The sequence below is a fragment of the Phlebotomus papatasi genome, chromosome 2, assembly GCF_024763615.1.
Source record: "Phlebotomus papatasi isolate M1 chromosome 2, Ppap_2.1, whole genome shotgun sequence".
NCBI lineage: Eukaryota > Metazoa > Arthropoda > Insecta > Diptera > Psychodidae > Phlebotomus > Phlebotomus papatasi.
In genome coordinates this window covers 3,747,688-3,767,922 of record NC_077223.1, presented here as the reverse complement: position 1 = coordinate 3,767,922, position 20,235 = coordinate 3,747,688, and the positions used below count along the sequence as shown (strand labels likewise).

The 20,235-nt window shown below is 31.8% G+C and overlaps 1 protein-coding gene across 4 annotated transcripts in view; it reads right to left on the bottom strand.

The window, feature by feature from the left end:
* Positions 1-20,235, bottom strand: part of LOC129802199 (RNA-binding protein 24-like) — a 50,456-nt gene that overhangs the window by 6,031 nt on the left and 24,190 nt on the right. The window lies entirely within an intron of this gene.

The following is a 20,235-nucleotide window of genomic DNA, read 5'->3' as shown; positions in this document are numbered from 1 at the left end:
AGAAAAACTTTGAAAAACTATATGGAATAATCTTTTAATCTTTTTTTTTCTTTTGTAGGTGGGAAAATTAGGGTGAATTTTCATGGTGAAGAAATTTGTCATTTTCAATCGATTTTCGAATTATCTTCTTTTGCCGCGTGGACTCTCGCACCAAATGGAAAATGCGAGGAAAATTACTGACACGAAATTACTATTTTTTTTTTCATTTACTCTATATACGTGGCTTCGATTCACCGGCTGTAATTGCTGCAGGAAAAGGTGGTCAGAAAAACATTGATAATCAACAGGATGATCATGAAAAATATTGCACAAGAAAAAAAAGGTCAATTGCGTAACTTTTCAATAGGGGAATCGGATCAATTAGCTAATTCCCCATTAGAATCTCCATTTCACTATGATTAACCCTAGGATTTAATCATAAATTTATTAATTAGTTTTTAATGGTTAATATTGGGAAATATCACCCTGTAAAGTGGCATTTTTCGAATAGTTGCCGCATTGAACCATTTATTATTCATAGAGTAATGAAGCTCACGTTCTAGTGAACATTTTAGCACTTAGATTTCCAACTATGATAATTTCTTTGTCTCCTATCCATTTTTCATATTCAATCCACCCACACTCCGCCCATTCAATTGGGAAAATTGATTCGGAAGGCGGTATATTTACTGATAAACTAGTAAGATTTTTTTTTACGAAAGAAAAACCTGCCCTAGAGAAAATATCCCCGTCCAATTGCTTTTTAATGACATCCCATCATCGATAAATTAGGTCATTTTGTGTCAAAAAAAAAATTCATCATTTCCCGTCGTTCATTTAAATAATACCACAAATAAGTTAAAAAAAAATAGGCCGGCTATTGGGAAATACATAAAAGAGATAAACACCCAATTTGATGGACTTTGAGACTTGTGCGCACTTTTCCCCATTGCGTCATGGGATCATCAGGCAATTTGGACGTTTTCCAGGCGACACTTTTCGAAATCACGAGCTTTTTTCCCTCAATTATTGTATAGATTGTATAATTTCAGTTGACACTTATATTAATTAGTTTTGGGAGAATCGGCCAAAAGTATATAAATAGGATATAAATATAAATCTTACACTATGTGCTAAACAACAAATTTTGAAAGAATTTGATAAATTGTGTACTAAATTAGAAGCTAACCAACTGAAATTGAAAAAATATATAGTTAGCCTAGACACATACCAGATGGTCGTAAAAATCGCTATAAGTTTAGTTTAGAGCGCTGTTGTTCATCGATGTTTTCTTTTATTAATTCATTAAAGAAAAAATATTGGGAGCAATTTTCGCCAAAGAAAAGCCGTCCGAGGTAATGTCCACTTATAGGGGGGTCATCGAAAACCGGAAGTTGATATCTCTTAGCGTTTGACCTCTAGCTCGGGAACAAACTTAAGGTCAAGTGAAAAATATAATTTCCGAAAATAAATATTGAAAAATCGGTACTTAACCGATTCATTACCGATGAAGACCGATGCAGCCGGGTTCAAAATTTCAATACTTTTCCAAAAAATCCAAATTAATCAAATCGGTTAAAAAATGAACCCTACAAGATGATTGACCTTTGATCATCAATATTTCGAAATGGCGAATTTTCCGGTCATAGGTAAGTTTGGACGAAATGTTCGCCTGGACTAGCTCTAAAACATATCCGAATATCATTGAAAAAACTTGGTCCAATTTTGAGAAAAACAAAAATTAACATGTTTCTCGAGCGGATTGATAACGGGGTGGGGGGAAAAGAAAAAATGTCTGGAGATTTTGTTTTTTTATTGGGGGTCACCGAAGACCGCAAGTTGATATCTTTTACCGTTTAAGCTTCAGAGCGGTAACAAGTTAGAAAAACGCTCTTTGAGTTCAAGCAGTAAAATGGCTTTTTGAAGGAAATTGTCTGTAATGCTATAAATAGAAACGTCAAAATTCTGTCAAAAATGCAATTTTTCACGAAGATTGCTCCCATAGTGTAGAGACCTGGAGGAGAATTCTGTAACGCTCTGGCAATGCCTATGACAAATTGGGTTTGAATCTTAGGAGAGCTTTTTCGAAAATGCGATTCTGCAGCCGTGGTATTGCCATTTCAGCTCATGTGGCATTGTCAGAAGTCACATATTTGAGATTTCTGACAATTCAAATGACAATGAATTTTGTTAAACCAGTCAACGAAGACGTATTGTATTTTCATCAAATCATCAAGTAAAGAGATTTCATTAAAAATCCAAAGAATTGCATTTTCGACCTCACATGATATGACAAAAAAAAAGCTCGAATGGCATTGTCAGGTTTCGAACTCACGCGTGACAATGCCACGAAAATTACAGAATTCCCCTACTGAAGTCATTTATTATGAATTGTATTACTCCAAAAGATCATTTTTTTAATAAGACAGTACACTGAAGAGAAATTCGAAAAAGTCAAAATAACATTCCGGAAATGTTAATTTTACCCTGCAGTATTGATCCGAAATCGGTGTAAATATTACCCTTTTTTAGGTGTATTATGGGTTAAAGTTAACCTTTTTCATGCTGATTTTACCCTGAAAAGGTGTAAAATTAACATTAAAAAATGTTGATTTATTTTTACACCCGAAAAGTGTTAAAGTTATGACGAAAAAAGTTAATCGTAGTCTCTTTTTTTCTCAGTGTAGCACAGATCGCTGACTTTTCTGGTATTATGTCTTAGCTGATCTTCAAAATTTTATCACAGTTTTTTTCATGATTTCAAAATTTTATTTTTTTTCGTACTTAACAACGCCACTTATTTTAATATCTTTCTTTTCTTAAGGTGGGTTCGCATATCTAGCATATTAACTGGTTTATACTAACAAAAACAGAGGCTAGAATGCTTTTTTAATCTTCTTGAATTTTAGTACATGGTTTAATTTTTATCAATTTTATTTTATTTTGACACAAAATTTCTCAATATTGACATAAAAATTTTGTTTTCTACAATTTGACAAAGTAATATCATCTCTTTAGCGATTTTAGTGCATGATGTCGAAGAGGAGAGTTGAAAAGATAAATTTACTGGAAGAATTTATCCATTCATGAATAATTCTGTGATCATTTAATTCTGTAATCATTCATGACCTAAATTCTGTACTAAAAGTCAGACATCTCAACAATAAAAACCGTCAGAAGATTGAACGGCAGATTTATATAAATTTGTATTATTTTCTAATTTTTTAATTGATGGTAAAATTAAATTAAGAGTAGTTAGTGTCCTAAGAAATTAGGTTATCGGTATCAGAACGATTGTAATTGTTATTAAACATTTAGTTTCCTAAAACACTTAAATCTCATCAAGTTTTCCGATTGAACAAAGAGCTTTTCTGGACCGTTCTCGTTCTAACCAATCGGAGACAATTGATGCGACTGTATTATTTTATGAGGATAAATATTTAAGGTAAAGTGCCCTCGAGTCGACCGGTTCCTCGACTCGACCAGTAGTGGGTCAATTTTTAAAGGTTTGGAATAATTGACCTATAAATGTTATATCATACGCCAAATGTTAGTGCAAATATAAATAAATTGAATAAATAACTCTACCGGTCGAATAGAAGAACCGGGCGAATTGAGGAACCGGTCGACCTGAGGGCACTTTTCCTTAATTATGATGAATTATGGTGCTATTCTAATGAAAAATACAGGAGAACTCTTTCTCCTAAACATTTCTTTAGCTCATGACTGTTCTCAAGTGCTTCTGCATTATCGACTTTTCTGTCGACCTGTTTCGACTATTTCTTTCAGTTCTCGTTGTGTTCTAAAACCATCAAACAGTCGTAATGAGAAGCAATAAAAAGGAAAGTCGATAATGCAGAGGCACTCGAGAACAGTAAAGTGCTAGAAAACGTTTACTTTTCATTGGAATACCACCAATAAGTATATTATCCCTAAACAATATTTCATAGGTGAGTAAGAATCGTTTCAAACCGAACAAACGTCAAATGAAAATTGTACGTCAATGGTTAAAACGCACCTGGACAAAATTATTTTGACGTTTATTCGGTTTAGAACGGTTCTTGCTCACCTCTGAAATATTTTAACCCCATTATGTTCCCTGATTGGCTAATGCTTTAGAAGCTTTGAAAGCTTTTAAGCTCTAGCCAATCAGAGGGCAAGATAAACCGAACTTTAAATCTTTTGCTTTCTTTTTCAATAGGTCCCAGTTTTAAGCAAAAACTATTAAATTTATTTAAATCAGCAGCTGTTTCGGACATTATTAACTTAATGTCTTGGGAGCGAATCATCAATTCAAATATTTAAATTCCTGGTACATCATCACGTCTCCTCTAAAGAGATTTTAATTCCAAACACCTGTTTTAAATGTTAATAATCTATGCTCTGTTTAATAACCAAGAGACATGTACTAAATCACAAAAGGTCACAGTGTATAAAATAAAATGCAAAATTTAAAATAATTTTCATTGAAATATTTCATGATCAAAGAAAAAGTTATTTAACTCTCTTGGAAGTTTGTGCAGGAATTGCACGTGCTTTTTGGGGATGTTTTGGTGTGAGAAGCCCTTCACGTGGTCCAACTGAGCGCCAATCGCTAAAAGTGCCCTGAGATTTGCTCCAATCGCAAAAATTCTGCGGGAAAGCGCATGTCCGGAAGGGAGGAGCACTTGTGACCACTCAGAAAGCTCTCTGTGGATATTAAGTATATATTTGCACAGAGAGTGGAGCTTTTTTTTCTCTTCTGCCAAACTACGTCTTAAGGCAGAATATAATTTTGTTCTTAACCAAAAATACAGAGAGCAAGTGCAAAAAGATTATTTTTCTGCCTCGATGGCTTTATGCCATCGAATTCAGAGTATCTTTTGCGGTGAATTTGTGGTGTCTCACACACGATCAGGCATCGAGACGACGATTTTGGCGCTAATTTTAGCTTCTTGGCGACCGCATTGAAGAGAGAAAATCTAATTTGGGCGACACGACATCCACTTTTTCTCGTCACATCGTGCCTCTTCACAATTTCCCTCCCATTTTAAATGATTTTTCTTCCTCAACCGAGAGAAATTAGTCAACACAGAGGAATTATAGCAGAGATTTCTTTAATGAAAATATTAAAAAAAAAATATTGTGCTTATAAAATTGCTACTTGGCTTTTTCATAAATTGACCAATCAATCAATAAATTATCCATCCATGTTTTTCTTTTTTTTTTACCGAGGACACTAATGAATTATTAATTCATTGCACAGAGGGAAAATGTAATGAATGGCTTTCCTCAAATGTTTGTCCACACGTCGATTTGTGACAGCAAAATTTCATTGTACCGAAAGCTAAATAAGTATATTCTTTTATATGAATTTGTATAACTAAGAGTGCAAGGAACTTATCACAGGTAGTCCTATTTATGAAAAATCTATCTAATCTTATGAAAAGCTCTAAGAATAATTTTATTATCGAAATTTGTAAGGATAATTTCGAATTTTCGCATTTATCAATCGTTTTGGTTTTTTGGAAACCTTAAATTAAAAAAGGAAAAACTTTAAAATTAATTTAGTACAAATTTTAGCCAGCTATTCAGAACAACAAAGAGATAATCTAGTGATCTTAAACTTTTTAGAACATTGGGGGTTCGTGAAACGAACCGATTTTAAAAATTCGATTAAATTCGATAAAAAACGATTTTTAAAATACTGTTTTTCGCGTTTTTTCAATCTTTTGACCCATATAAAAGTTCAAACGGTAAGAGATATAAACTTCCGGTCTTCGATGACCCCAACTCAAATGACATTATCTCAAAGCTAATCTCTTGGTTCTCCCCCTATGCCTTTCTCATCCACCAAAAATAGATCAAAAATGAGGTTTTTCTAATTTTGCAAAAAAATTTGCATATGTTTTGGAGGTAGTCCAGCTGAATATTTCGTCCTTCGACACCGATCACCGGAAAAATCACCATCTTGAATTATTGAAGGTCAAAAGGTCTAATTTTCAATCGATTTGGTCAATTATTTAATTAAAGGGTTATTGAGTTTTTAAAAACATCTTGAACAATTTTCAACTTCAAAATGGTTTTATGGTAATTTATAGACAAACCAATCGAAATTAATCTTATATAAGGGGAAGTGGAAATTCAGCTGAAAATACAAATATTTTCAGCTAAATTGAAATCAGTTAGCAATTGATGCTCGCTGGATATATCTGACTTTTTAAATATTTTTAAAAATAAATGAAAATTAATACAGGGGTTTTTCAAGACCAATTTTTCATCTGGATAAAAGATGTAAAATAAAGTCTGATTTTCGAAAGGAAAATATAGAAAGACATTCTGAACGGTAACAACTGGGCTTTCTCCAAAAGAAAAGACATTCGATGATCGGTTTCAAAAATCAAAGTAAAGGCATTTTTACTTCTCGTTTGGTCTGCATGGTGGTTGAATTACTTTCTGTTCGAATTACGAATTTTATATGTTTGAATTTCGAAGTTTCTCTGGTGTCAACATGTGCCAGTCTTCATTTTATTGCGAGCAAAATCAAAAGAACGATGCTCTTAATATTTATGTTCTATTAAATCCATTTAAAATCACTGATCAATAGCTTCTTATCGTGGTTTTTTTCATAAATTTGTTACAAAATTCAAAATTGAATTTGAATTTTCTGAGCATCATCGACATTTTGTGTAAATAAAATTCCATTTACTTTTTAGATATTATATTATAATATATAAAATTTAAGAGAATCAAAACTCCAACTGTGACTGAATGAACTGACTGAGCTCAAACAGAAGTAGATTTTGATTCTCCAATTGGGTCTTGGATAAAAGGTAAATGGAACTTTATTTGCACAAAAAGTCGTTGAAGTTCGAACAACTAAATTTTCGAGCAAGGTGGGGAAAATTTATCAAATATCACACTAAAAAGCTGGCAAAAGAGTTACTCAGTGATTATGGAATGATTAAATATTGGGGCAAGAACAGTAAACGTCGTTGTTTTGTTTTTTTTCCTCACAACAATGTGAAGACCGCCACATTTTGACACTTGAGCACTTAGAAATTCGAACAGGATGTACCTCAGCCACCTTGCGGAATTATAAAGAAGTAAGAAAGTTTCTTTTTTGGATCTTCAAATAAATTTTCTAATTCTTCAAGATCTACTTCTGAACGGAAGGACTAATTCTTTTAACAACTTCTTTGTGTGACACTCTATAAATTTGTCCAATAGGTCGAATCTAAGAGGGAATTTAGTTTGAAATTCGAGATTGAGTTTCAATTTTTCTAACATGAATGACAGCTATTAATCCTTTAAACCTTTAACGACGAGGCACTTTTTACGGACTGAAAATCAACAATAAAAATTGAACTGAGAAACATAATCAATGATAAGTGTTACATCTAACCTTGGAAAGTCCAAAAGAGTCTGATTCGGTCTATTTTGTGCTTCTATGAACGATAGGGACAAAAATAGCCCAAAAATTTAAGTAATTTTTCTGACAATACCAATGAATAATATTTTTCGCTTTAATGAAAAATATTACGTATGAGTATTGTAGTTTTTATTGCCAAATGGGGTTTGCTAAAAAAATTAGAAGTATAAAAAATAAATAAAATCAATAATGAATTTAAGAATTTAAAAATTCGCCATTTTTCAGCTTAAATATTTACTATATAGCAAATAGCTAGAGGCTTGCAAAAAATATTCTAGATTCCTTCAACCTTCTACTTTACTATTATGTACAGACATAAGAAAAAAAATAACTTTAGGTAGTCAGAAAAAAAAATTTCTTTATGGGACACCGGTGTTCCAATCGTCCTTAAAGGGTTAATCGAGATACTTTTGGATAATTGAACTCAGACTGTGTGCACACACACCAGTTAAGTGTGCTCACAGCTGGAGATTGATTCTCTAAAAGTGTCTCAACCAAGCCCCCTCGTAAACAAGAATAAAATGGAACATTTTTTGATATCGCTGTCTCCCAAACAAACCGATTTCGGACGTACTTGGGAGAAATAAAATAAGCCAATCACAGCGCGAGTTCTCTGTCCACATTCACCTAATTTGACCCTGGAGTTATAATTCTCTCAGAGAGACCCCCGACTCGAATGAGTTATAATAAAACTTACTGTTTTCCGAAATAACACCTCAACCATATTTTCACTAATGCTAAAACTAATTAGTAACTATCACCTAATACACTGTTTATGGAAAATAATTTGTCCGAACACATTGAAAATCGACTGAGAATTGGAGCTCTCTCTTTCGAGAAAATTCTTTTTGCGAGAGAGCCCTATAAATAATGTCACTTGACATGTCGGAAAAACATCCTAGGACAAATCCTTCGTCTTACCAGACTATTGCTATATTTTCGTGGGAATTAAATATTTCATACTAATATGAAAATGGCACTATTTTGGGCAACTTACAATTTGGAGCACTGACAAGGGAGGTTCTCACTCGATATCGAGTTCATTCATGAAACTTTGCATATTACCTAATTTGGGCATGCCAAATTCAATGGTGATAGTCAAAAACTTCGATAGGCCTCGATACCCTCGCTACAGGGGGTGGGGTTGGGGTACAAAATTCATAATTTTGGCTCTAGCCGCCAGAGGGTTGGAAATAGCGACTTCGGGTCTTCGGGTGACCCCCCCATAAGTTAACCTTGGGAATCTAAATATGACCTTCATTTTCCCCCCACCCCTCCCCTTCTCTTAAAAAAACGTGTTTTTTTTGGATATTTCGAAAACTAATGATCCGATAGTTTTCATTGTCGGATATGTTTTAGATGTTGTCCAGATGGATATTTCGTCCATACATACCAATGACCTTGAAACATTCCTTCATATCATTTTTCAAAGTCAAATGTATTACGCTTTAAATATTCATTTTTTTTCAATCAATTTTATCAAAGTATGATTTTTTATTAACGCTTATTTATTTAATAATGAATATAAACCTATTTAAACCGCTTTAATGCCATTGACATGTTTTTGACATTTATATGTACTTCAATTACAAATATCATTTTAAAAATACTCCATGTCTACCAAATTCTAATTTTGGGCATTGACTTTTTTCCTAAATTAAGACATTAAGGTAATGAAATTTTCATTAAATTTGTGAAATTTATGAAATTTTATGAAAGTTATGAACATTTTCTGGATTATGTTTTAACGATTGCTGATTATTAATTTAAAATTTATATTAAAGATTATAATATGTGAATGAAATGAAATGGCACATATCATCCAATACGACAATAATGTATTGAATTTCAAGTATATAAAGACCTACATGCAATCATTAACACAAAATGCTATTTTCTGATAGGCTTAACTTTTAAAAATAAGTATTTTGAACTCATACTAGACATCTTAAGAAAATCTACACAGATCAATCACAAAACCGGGAAAAAGTATATTTAAAACATGTACAGTTCAAGCATAAAACGACTAACCCCGTCCTACAAATAGATAAAATATAAAATTAAACGGTAAGTGTACTTAAAATCATGCACAGCTGAATCATAAAACGGTAAATGCGCTTAAAATCACACACAGTTCAATTTAAAAACGATTAACCCTTTAAGGACGATTGGAACACCGTTTTCCCATAAAGAAAATAATTTTTTCTGACCACCTAAAGTTATTTATCCTTATGTTTGTACGTAATTGCAAAGTAGAAGGTTGAAGGAATCTAGGATATTTTTTGGAAGTCTCCAGGTATTTCCTACATATGAAATTTTTAAGCTAAAAATTGACGAATTTTTATACTTCCAATTTTTTTTAAACAAAACCGTTCTGGGAAAAAAAACTACAAGACTCAAACATAATATTTTTCATTAAATTGAAAATTTTATCATTCATTAGTATTGACAGAAAAAATACTTGAATTTTTTGGCTATTTATGTCCCTATCGTTCGTAAAGGCAAGAAATTAATCAAATCCCACTCTGTTGGCATTTCGAAGTCAAGATATAAGACCTTTTACTGCCTTTGGTCGGTGGTTTTATTCATATTGCTGATTTTCGGTCCGCGCAAACTGTCTCGTCGTTAAAGAGTTAAGATTGCGCTTAAAATCACGCACAGATGAATCATAAAACGAAAAATCCGCTTAAAAACACGCACAGTGTGACGATAAAACGATTAACAATTCAATCATAAAACGGTAAGAACGCTTAAAATCACGCACTTTCCAGTCATAAAACGGAAAATGTGACTAAAATCACGCACAGATGAATCATAAAACGGAAAATGCGCTTAAAATCACGCACAGCTGAATCATAAAAAGGTAAATGTTGCTAAAATCACGCACAGTTCAATCATTAAACTGCAAATGCGCTAAAAATCACGCACAGCTGAATCATAAAACCATTAAGAATCCGCTTAAAACCACGCACAATTCAATCATAAAACGATAAATGTGCTTAAAATCACGCACATCTGAATCATAAAACGGTAAATGCGCTTAAAATTACGCACATCAGAATCATAAAACAGTAAATTCGCTAAAATTACGTACATCTGAATCATAAAACGGTAAATTCGCTTAAAATCGCGCACAACTGAATCATAAGACGGTAAATGACCTTAAAATCACGCACAGCAGAATCATAAAACGGCAAATGCGATTAAAATCAAGCACAGCTGAATCATAAAACGGTATGTGCGCTTAAAATCACGCACAATTCAATCATAAAACGGTAAATGCGCTTAAAATCACGCACAGATGAATCATAAAACGGTAAATGCGCTTAAAATCACGCACAGTTCAATCATAAAACGGTAAATGCGCTTAAAATCACGCACAGTTTAATGATAAAAAGATTAAGATATCGCTTAAATTCACGCACAATTCAATCATAAAACGACAAGTATACTTACAATCACGCACAGATGAATCACAAAACGGTAAATGCGCTTAAAATCAAGCACAGTTCAATCATAAAACGGAAAATGCGCTTAAAATCACGCACAGCTGAATCATAAAACGGTATATGCGCTTAAATTCACGCACAATTCAATCAGAAGACGGTAAATGCGCATAAAATCATTCACAGCTGAATCATAAAACAGTAAATGCAGGCCTAAGCGTTTTATGATTCAGCTGTGCGTGATTTTAAGCGCATTTACCGTTTTATGATTCAGCTGTGCATGATTGTAAGCATACTTGTAGTTTTATGATTAAATTGTGCGTGAATTTAAGCGATATCTTAATCGTTTTATCATTAAACTGTGCGTGATTTTAAGCACATTTACCGTTTTATCATTAAACTGTGCGTGATTTTAAGCGCATTTACCGTTTTATGATTCAGCTGTGCGTGATTTTAAGCGCATTTACCGTTTCGTGATTGAATTGTGCGTGATTTTAAGCGCATTTACCGTTTTATGATTCAGCTGTGCGTGATTTTAAGCGCATTTACCGTTTTATGATTCAAGTGTGCGTGATTTTAAGCGCATTTACCGTTTTATGATTCAGCTGTGCGTGATTTTAAGCGCACATACCGTTTTATGATTCAACTGTGCGTGATTTTAAGCGCATTTACTGTTTTATGATTCATCTGTGCGTCATTTTAAGCGCATTTTCCGTTTTATGATTCATCTGTGCGTGATTTTAGTCACATTTTCCGTTTTATGACTGGAAAGTGCGTGATTTTAAGCGTTCTTACCGTTTTATTATTGAATTGTTAATCGTTTTATCATCACACTTTGCGTGTTTTTAAGCGGATTTTCCGTTTTATGATTCATCTGTGCGTTATTTTAAGCGCAATCTTAACCCTTTAACGACAAGACAGTTTGCGCGGACCGAAAATCAGCAATATGAATAAAACCACCGACCAAAGGCAGTAAAAGGTCTTATATCTTGACTTCGAAATGCCAACAGAGTGGGATTTGATTAATTTCTTGCCTTTACGAACGATAGGGACATAAATAGCCAAAAAATTCAAGTATTTTTTCTGTCAATACTAATGAATGATAAAATTTTCAATTTAATGAAAAATATTATGTTTGAGTCTTGTATTTTTTTTCCCAGAACGGTTTTGTTTAAAAAAAATTGGAAGTATAAAAATTCGTCAATTTTTAGCTTAAAAATTTCCTATGTAGGAAATACCTGGAAACTTCCAAAAAATATCCTAGATTCCTTCAACCTTCTACTTTGCAATTACGTACAAATATAAGGAAAAATAACTTTAGGTGGTCAGAAAAAATTATTTTCTTTATGGGAAAACGGTATTACAATCGTCCTTAAAAGGTTAATCGTTTTTAAATTGAACTGTGTGTGATTTTAAGCGCATTTACCGTTTAATGAATGATCTGTGCGTGAATTTAGGCGCATAATTAACCGTTTTATGATTCAGCTGTGCATGATTTTAAGTACACTTACCGTTTAATTTTATATTTTATCTATTTGTAGGACGGGGTTAGTCGTTTTATGCTTGAACTGTACATGTTTTAAATATACTTTTGATTGATCTGTGTAGATTTTCTTAAGATGTCTAGTATGAGTTCAAAATACTTATTTTTAAAAGTTAAGCCTATCAGAAAATAGCATTTTGTGTTAATGATTGCATGTAGGTCTTTATATACTTGAAATTCAATACATTATTGTCGTATTGGATGATATGTGCCATTTCATTTCATTCACATATTATAATCCTTAATATAAATTTTAAATTAATAATCAGCAATCGTTAAAACATAATCCAGAAAATGTTCATAACTTTCATAAAATTTCATAAATTTCACAAATTTAATGAAAATTTCATTACCTTAATGTCTTAATTTAGGAAAAAAGTCAATGCCCAATATTAGAATTTGGTAGACATGGAGTATTTTTAAAATGATATTTGTAATTGAAGTACATATAAATGTCAAAAACATGTCAATGGCATTAAAGCGGTTTAAATAGGTTTATATTCATTATTAAATAAATAAGCGTTAATAAAAAATCATACTTTGATAAAATTGATTGAAAAAAAAATGAATATTTAAAGCGTAATACATTTGACTTTGAAAAATGATATGAAGGAATGTTTCAAGGTCATTGGTATGTATGGACGAAATATCCATCTGGACAACATCTAAAACATATCCGACAATGAAAACTATCGGATCATTAGTTTTCGAAATATCCAAAAAAAAACACGTTTTTTTAAGAGAAGGGGAGGGGTGGGGGGAAAATGAAGGTCATATTTAGATTCCCAAGGTTAACTTATGGGGGGGGGGGTCACCCGAAGACCCGAAGTCGCTATTTCCAACCCTCTGGCGGCTAGAGACAAAATTATGAATTTTGTACCCCAACCCCACCCCCTGTAGCGGGGGTATCGAGGCCTATCGAAGTTTTTGACTATCACCATTGAATTTGGCATGCCCAAATAAGGTAATATGCAAAGTTTCATGAATGAACTCGATATCGAGTGAGAACCTCCCTTGTGAGTTTATCCATTTTTATCTCGCCTTACTTCTTCATATTGCTATTTATTTTATTCAACAATATTATATCATTTAGTTCTTTTTAGTTTTTAGACACATTTCACAAAATAATTTGGTATTTCAATAGATTTTATAACGTGTTGGGTGCGAATAAGACATGTCTTTAAAATTCAGTGGACATGTCCTATGAAAATCCTAACTGCAGAACTGTTGTTATGGGGGAGTCAAATTGAGAAAATTGAGAGATTCGCGAGAGAATTTTTGCACTCTCTTTGATTTTTTAATTTATTTTAAGAAATAACACCTCAACCAAATTAACACAATAGATCTAAAATTGCATTAACTTTGACCTGAGTTAATTTTCCAGTAATAATTTTGAGCGAATCACATATTTCCCGTGAAGGTCTCTCCCCCACCCACTTTCTCTCTTTCGACTCTCTTGAAATGTCATTTCGGGCATTATTTACAGATTGGTTTTTTCGTTTTTACACGATTATCTTTCTTTTCTCATCATATCTTTTCAATGAAATATGATCTTTACCCTATTTAAACAAAAGTTGCCCGAGTACATTTGATTTTAAGTTGCATTAGAGTCCGAAAATCAAGATTCTTTCTTCCATCGAAAATTGCTATTGTTTGTCTCACTCCCTCATTTGCTATTCTTTTCCAAACAAATGAGTGAGAGGTATATAGAAAATTGAGGTTCCATTTCTAAAGCATTGGAAGTATAGGAAACCGACCCCCCCTGGTCTCAACTAGGAGGTAAATGCAGTACTCTATTTGCACAAAATGTCATTCATGTTCGAAAAAATGAAACTCAATTTAGAATTTTCAAACTAAATATTCGCACAGGGTTGAAAATGTATGAAAATAAATGAAAAGTGTTAAAAGAGTTACTCAGATATTAAGAGGGGAATTGCGGCAGAAATATTATATGCGTTGTTGCTTTGTTTCTTTTCGTAAAAATTGAGAACGAAATTTTAACACTGGTGACATTTCGAAATTCGAACAGGAAATACTTCAACCCCCACGTGGACGAAACGAGAAACAAAAACATCTTTTATGTTTGTTTACCAACTGTGAGCGTTAGAATTAGCTGAGGTTGCTGTGAATTATACCAAATAATAGAACTGTTCCAAAACTATTCTAAAAATTTTTCTAGGGCTCAAAATTTCTCAAAATTTCAAGTTTTCTGTTTAGAAAATTAACGTTTTTTAGGTTTTTATTTTAATACCCAGCGAATTACCCAGAGAATTCTGTTATCCTTAAAACGACACTCGAGAGGAAGTGCCATTTCCATATATTTGATTAGCACTTTTTGTTTGAGAACTGCTGTCTAGTCAGGATATTTTTCTTGATTAATGCAGCAAAAACTGTGCTCGCTGGGTGATTTCATAACGTTTCGATGTAAAATAGAAAATCTGCCATATTTTCTCTTTAAGCTAGGACACACCCAGGTGGATTATAACAGCCGCAAAAGATTATATTCCAGAAATTAATCAATAAAAACACAGCGTATTTCCGGAATTTGTGAAATCATGTTCATCTTATTTACGATTAATTGTTTTAATTTCATTTTATTTCGCAATATTTTGAAATAAAATGGATAATCTGTTAAGGTTTCTATTTTAGTCGAGACACATTTGGGATGAATATAACAGGCAGCCAGGGAGATTTTATCTGAAGAATAAACCACCGGAGGATTTCCCAAGACACACCATTGCGAAACACATTCTTTCCGTACAGAAGTAGATCTTGAAAAATTTGAAAATCTATTTCAAGATCCAAAAAAGAGACTTTCTTACTTTTTAATACTTTCGCAAGATGGTGGATGTTACATCCTGTTCGAATTTCGAAGTGCTTAAGTGTCAAAATCTGATAATCTTCACATTGTTGTGAGGAAAAAAACAGAACAACGATGCATACTGTTCTTGTCCCATTATCTTATCACTCCATAATCACTGAATAACTCTTTTGAGAGATTTTTAGTGTGATATTTGATAAATTTTCCCCACCTTGTTCGAAAATATAGTAAGAAAATTCGAAATTGAATTTGAATTCTTCGAACTACAACGACTTTTTGTGAAAATAGAGTTCAATTTACCTTTTATCCAAGACACTATTGGAGAATCAAAATCTACTTCTGTTTGGGCTCATTTATTTTTAGTTACCCACATTGAAACGTGCCTTTAAACCTTTAAAGGGTATAATGGGGCGAAAAGTGTCCTGTTAAGTGAATTAAGGTCATAGAGACCACTCAAATCAATTGCTAATAACTTTTTTCCAATTGTGATGGAAATTAACGAGCTAATTGAGGATTTAGGTGGATAAAGCAGCAAAAAAAAAGAGTCGGTGTAGTAAATTATGAAGCCACATTTACTTCCCATTTCCATTGGAGCATATAATGTCACTTCTTTAGTTTATTTTTCCACAACAAAATAATAGAACAACAACCTGTCCTTCTTCCGGTGGGACATTTTATATTATATATTTTTGTATTTTATTGTTTAGAACTCTTCACCATTCGGGCCGTTATCGTTTTTAATCCATTTAAAACATTGAGGTGTGAATACACAAAAAAAAACAGATGAAAAGAGAAATAAAACAAAAAGATTTGTACACGTAAAAAAATGCAGTAGGTGGAAAAAAAAGAGAAATTGAGAAAATAAATTAGCAATGATGTCCCATCACCAGCTGATATTTTTAATGAATTTATTTCTGTTGGCTATGTAAAAAAAAATTGTAAGAAAAAAATCGACAAGGAAAACTTCACACAAATTTCTTCAAAAATTTGATTGCTTTCTAGGGCACACGGAGCTTTTTCTGATTGATATGGCAGATGTAATTAATTATTTTATCACATAAAATATTTTAGTTTGACCGCGTTCTCTGATTGGCTAAAGCTTTATACGTTTTAAAGCTCCAGCCAATCAGAGAATGCAATGAAACTTAAATATTTTATGACATCAATTGATTACACGTAAATAATTCTTTATGCAAAAATTCTAGCAAACTGCACGAATTTTTACGACGTAAAACTTTCTGTCTCATTTACTTCTGAGCAAATTAAATATATTAAATATTCATTAACTGCAATGTCTAAAGGCGTCTACACATTGGAAGCAATTTTCGTCAAAAATTGCGTTTTTGACAGAAATTTGACGTTTCCCCCTACAACGCTGCAGGGAATTTCCTTCAAAAAAGCAATTTTTGACAAAAATGTCTCCCAATGTGTAGAGGCCATAACTTTGAAAAAAACTCCGTGCAGAGCCCATAAAACTGCTGGAAAAATAATAAAAAAAAATTGGAAAATTTTATATATGGTCCCCCCTTAGTTAGTTTTTAATTTTTTAATTTTAAATATTACAAATTTAACAGTCAGAGTAATATTATTTTATTGCTACTCTTACCACCACAACACTAAACAAAATATTATAATCAACATCAAGTAAGAAAAAATACTACAACGAAAATGTTATTGTTGGCAAAAAAAAAAACTAAAACACATTTCCTTATGTGTTAAAAGTGATTTAAATATTTATTTTTATAAATTACCAATTAGACCATAGTTTTTCTTTGATTTTCTTCTTCACCAAAAGAAAGGGGGGATCAATTTTTGTTTTTTTTTTAATTCCAAAAGAAATTATTAAAGGTCTTTCTGCTGTTGCATTTTTTACACATTGAAAAGATGTCAAAGAATTCAAAGAAAAAAAAAATAAAGAAAACCTCAATGAAACACGCAACACACCACTAAAGAAAAACAATCAAATTTCTCAAGAAAAAAACACTGCTGTTTATGTCAAAAAAGATAAAAAAAAGGAAAACTGTAATAAAACGACAAACGTGTGAATTTAGCACCCAATCTCTTAAAGAAAATCTCTCTATTAAAAAAATCTCAAGATTTTTTTCACTCACTTCTTTCACGTAGAAAGATTTCGGTATTTGTTTTTTTCATTTTATAATTTTTTGTGTGAAATTATTTTGAGGATTCCGTAGATCGCAACTGATAAGAAAAAAAAGAAGAAGGATAATAGAAAGATATAAATATATATTTTTTTAAATAATTTTCAATTTGTTTGTTGAAGATTTCTCTTGTGAAAAGTAAATTTAGATAAGAATCAAATGATATCAATTTCACTCTAATATTTTGTTTTAACCCTAGAAAACCCAAATTCAGAAAGTTAAAAGATAAATTGTCGTTTGTATTTGGTCAATTGCTTCTAAAATTCAACTTGCTTCCAATTTTCCATGGATTTATTTTCGAATTTTTTATGATTTTTAAAAATTTGTTCTTAATTTCTAAAGCTTCTTTAAAAAAAAAATCCGCTTAAAAAGGATTCATGAAATCAAAATTCACATCCCTTTCTTTCTTGAACGTTTTGCACATGTCCATCTCATTCTTTCGCACTCCAAATTCGATTGAGCTGAATTTAATTTGTTATGATATTTCAAAGAAGAAGAAGAAGAGTGCGAAAGAGTGAGATAGAAATATGCAATAGGTTTGAGAAAGAAAGAGATGAGAATTTCGACTTCACGAAATTTTTCTGATCTAAAAGGTGTCCAGGAGTAATATTCTCAAATTTATTTGAAAATTTATTAATAATTTTCAAATAATAAGTATTAGCATTATTACTATAATATTAATTATTTAGTATCAGCATTAAAAATTTTGTTTTTAGTGCTGTGGAAGTTGACCTGGCAGGTTTTTCATCCATATATCGTAATAATACACCCCATTTGCTTGCTCTATGATGCTCTAAAAAAAAAATATTTTATTTGACAAGACAATAAATTTAGTATAATGTTTAAAGTTTGAACCATCAATTGATTTTTTTATCGGATCAATACGCATTTAACCCTTTAAGGATGATTGGAACACCGGTGTCCCATAAAGAAAATAATTTTTCCTAACTACCTAAAGTCATTTTTTATTTATGTTTGTACGTAATTGCAAAATAGAAGGTTGAATGATCTAGGATATTTTTTGGAAGTCTCCAGCTATTTGCTATATAGTAAATTTGTAAGCTCAAAAATGACGAATTTTTAAATTCTTATAGGGTAAGTGTGCCAAATTTCGGCGTAGTTGCATGGAAGCGTCAAAGTCTCAAGTTTGAAATGTAATATTTTAAATACAAATTGATTTTTTTTATTCTTTCTTCTGAAAGAGTGTTGCTGGGAACCTTGTAAAGAGTTTTCCGTCTTTATTTACTCTAAAATCATTCTTAATACATTTTAAAATTAATAAAAATGTAGACATAGCTTTGGTACCCTATTTCGGCCACCCTCATTCTCATAGTTCCTTGCCCTTACGGGATTCTTCCAATATCTTTTTCACGTCATCTCGTTTGTCGAAGCTACATTTTTGGCTATTCTTTTGCATTGTATAATCTCTAGAGTATGTAAAAACTAAAAATTTATGGAAATTCAAGGAACAAAAAAGGTGGCCGAAATTGCAAACTGGCCGGAATTTGGCACACTTACCCTAATGAAAATTATTTTAAAAAATTTTTTACTTCCAATTTTTTTTAAGCAAAACCCTTTTGAGAAAAGAAACTAAATACAATACTTAAACATAATATTATTCATTAGATTGAAAATTATCATTCATTGGTATTGTCAGAAAAATTACTTAAATTTTTTGGATATTTTTGTCCCTATCGTTCATAGAGACAAAAAATACACCAAAACAGACTGTTGGCTTTTCGAAAGCCAGATATAAGACCTTTTACTGGTTTTGTTCATTGGTTTCATTTTTATTTGCTGATTTTCGGTCCGCAAAAACTGTCTCGTCGTTAAAGGGTTAAACCCATTTATTACAACAACGGCTAAGGAAAATTCTAGGATTTTTCAAAAAGAAAAGCACAAAGGATAGTAGAAAATGAAAAAATATTTTAGAAAAATAATACAGGCTGCAGATCTAAGGTTAAACCAAATGTTTAAAAGGATGGGACGCAGCCATTACAAGAGTGTAATGCCATAGACAGCCTATAACAACGTCTTAAGCCCAGAGACGGCTCAGTCGGAAATTGATGGGAAATCTCGTCATTATTTTGATCATAATTACGTTAAGCCCGTTAAGCTGTCGCTTGGGTTATGTTGTCGGTGTGTCCAGCACCAAAGGTTCTAACTATTTTTTTTTTAATTTGAAAGATTATTAAAAAAAAAAAAGAATTATTGCATTTTCGAAAATCATTGAACTTACTCTAAATGTTCAAAATTCAGAAAAAAAACCCGAGTATTTAGTTAAATCATTGCTTTGAAGCACATTTAAAATGTTCTTTAGATAAAAGGTTTATTTTAAAGCAGATTTAAACCAGAAGCTCTTTAAGAAATTTCAAAATACAAGAAATTTTGGTGTTTTTTTGTAAAGAAATTAGGGAAGTTTAAGCAATTTGAATAAATCTTGATCTAAAGATCGTTTAAGACTTTGTTAAACTTCACTTATCTTCATTGAACTTCAGAAAATTTAAAAATTAAGTCAACTGTGTTAACAAGTTACTAACTATGCATCTTATTTAGAATATTAGACCCCTAAAACTGAGAAAACCCTATCAAAGTGTTTCAAATTTTTCAAAAATAGAAACCATTTTGGAAGCGCCGCCTACCTTTCGTTATTCTTAACGAAAAAGTTTCTAATTGCAACAAAATTTGACAAACTTGTAGTAAACATTGTTATAAATGTTTCAAAATTATTTCCAAAATGTCAGATATAATTTTAAACGATTAAGACTTCAAGGTTTGGTAGCAAGTTGAATGTTTAGGTAAGGAAATTCACCTGGGCATCCAAGGGTTAAACATTATTTTTCTCACATTTAAAGTTATGTATAATAAATGAAGCC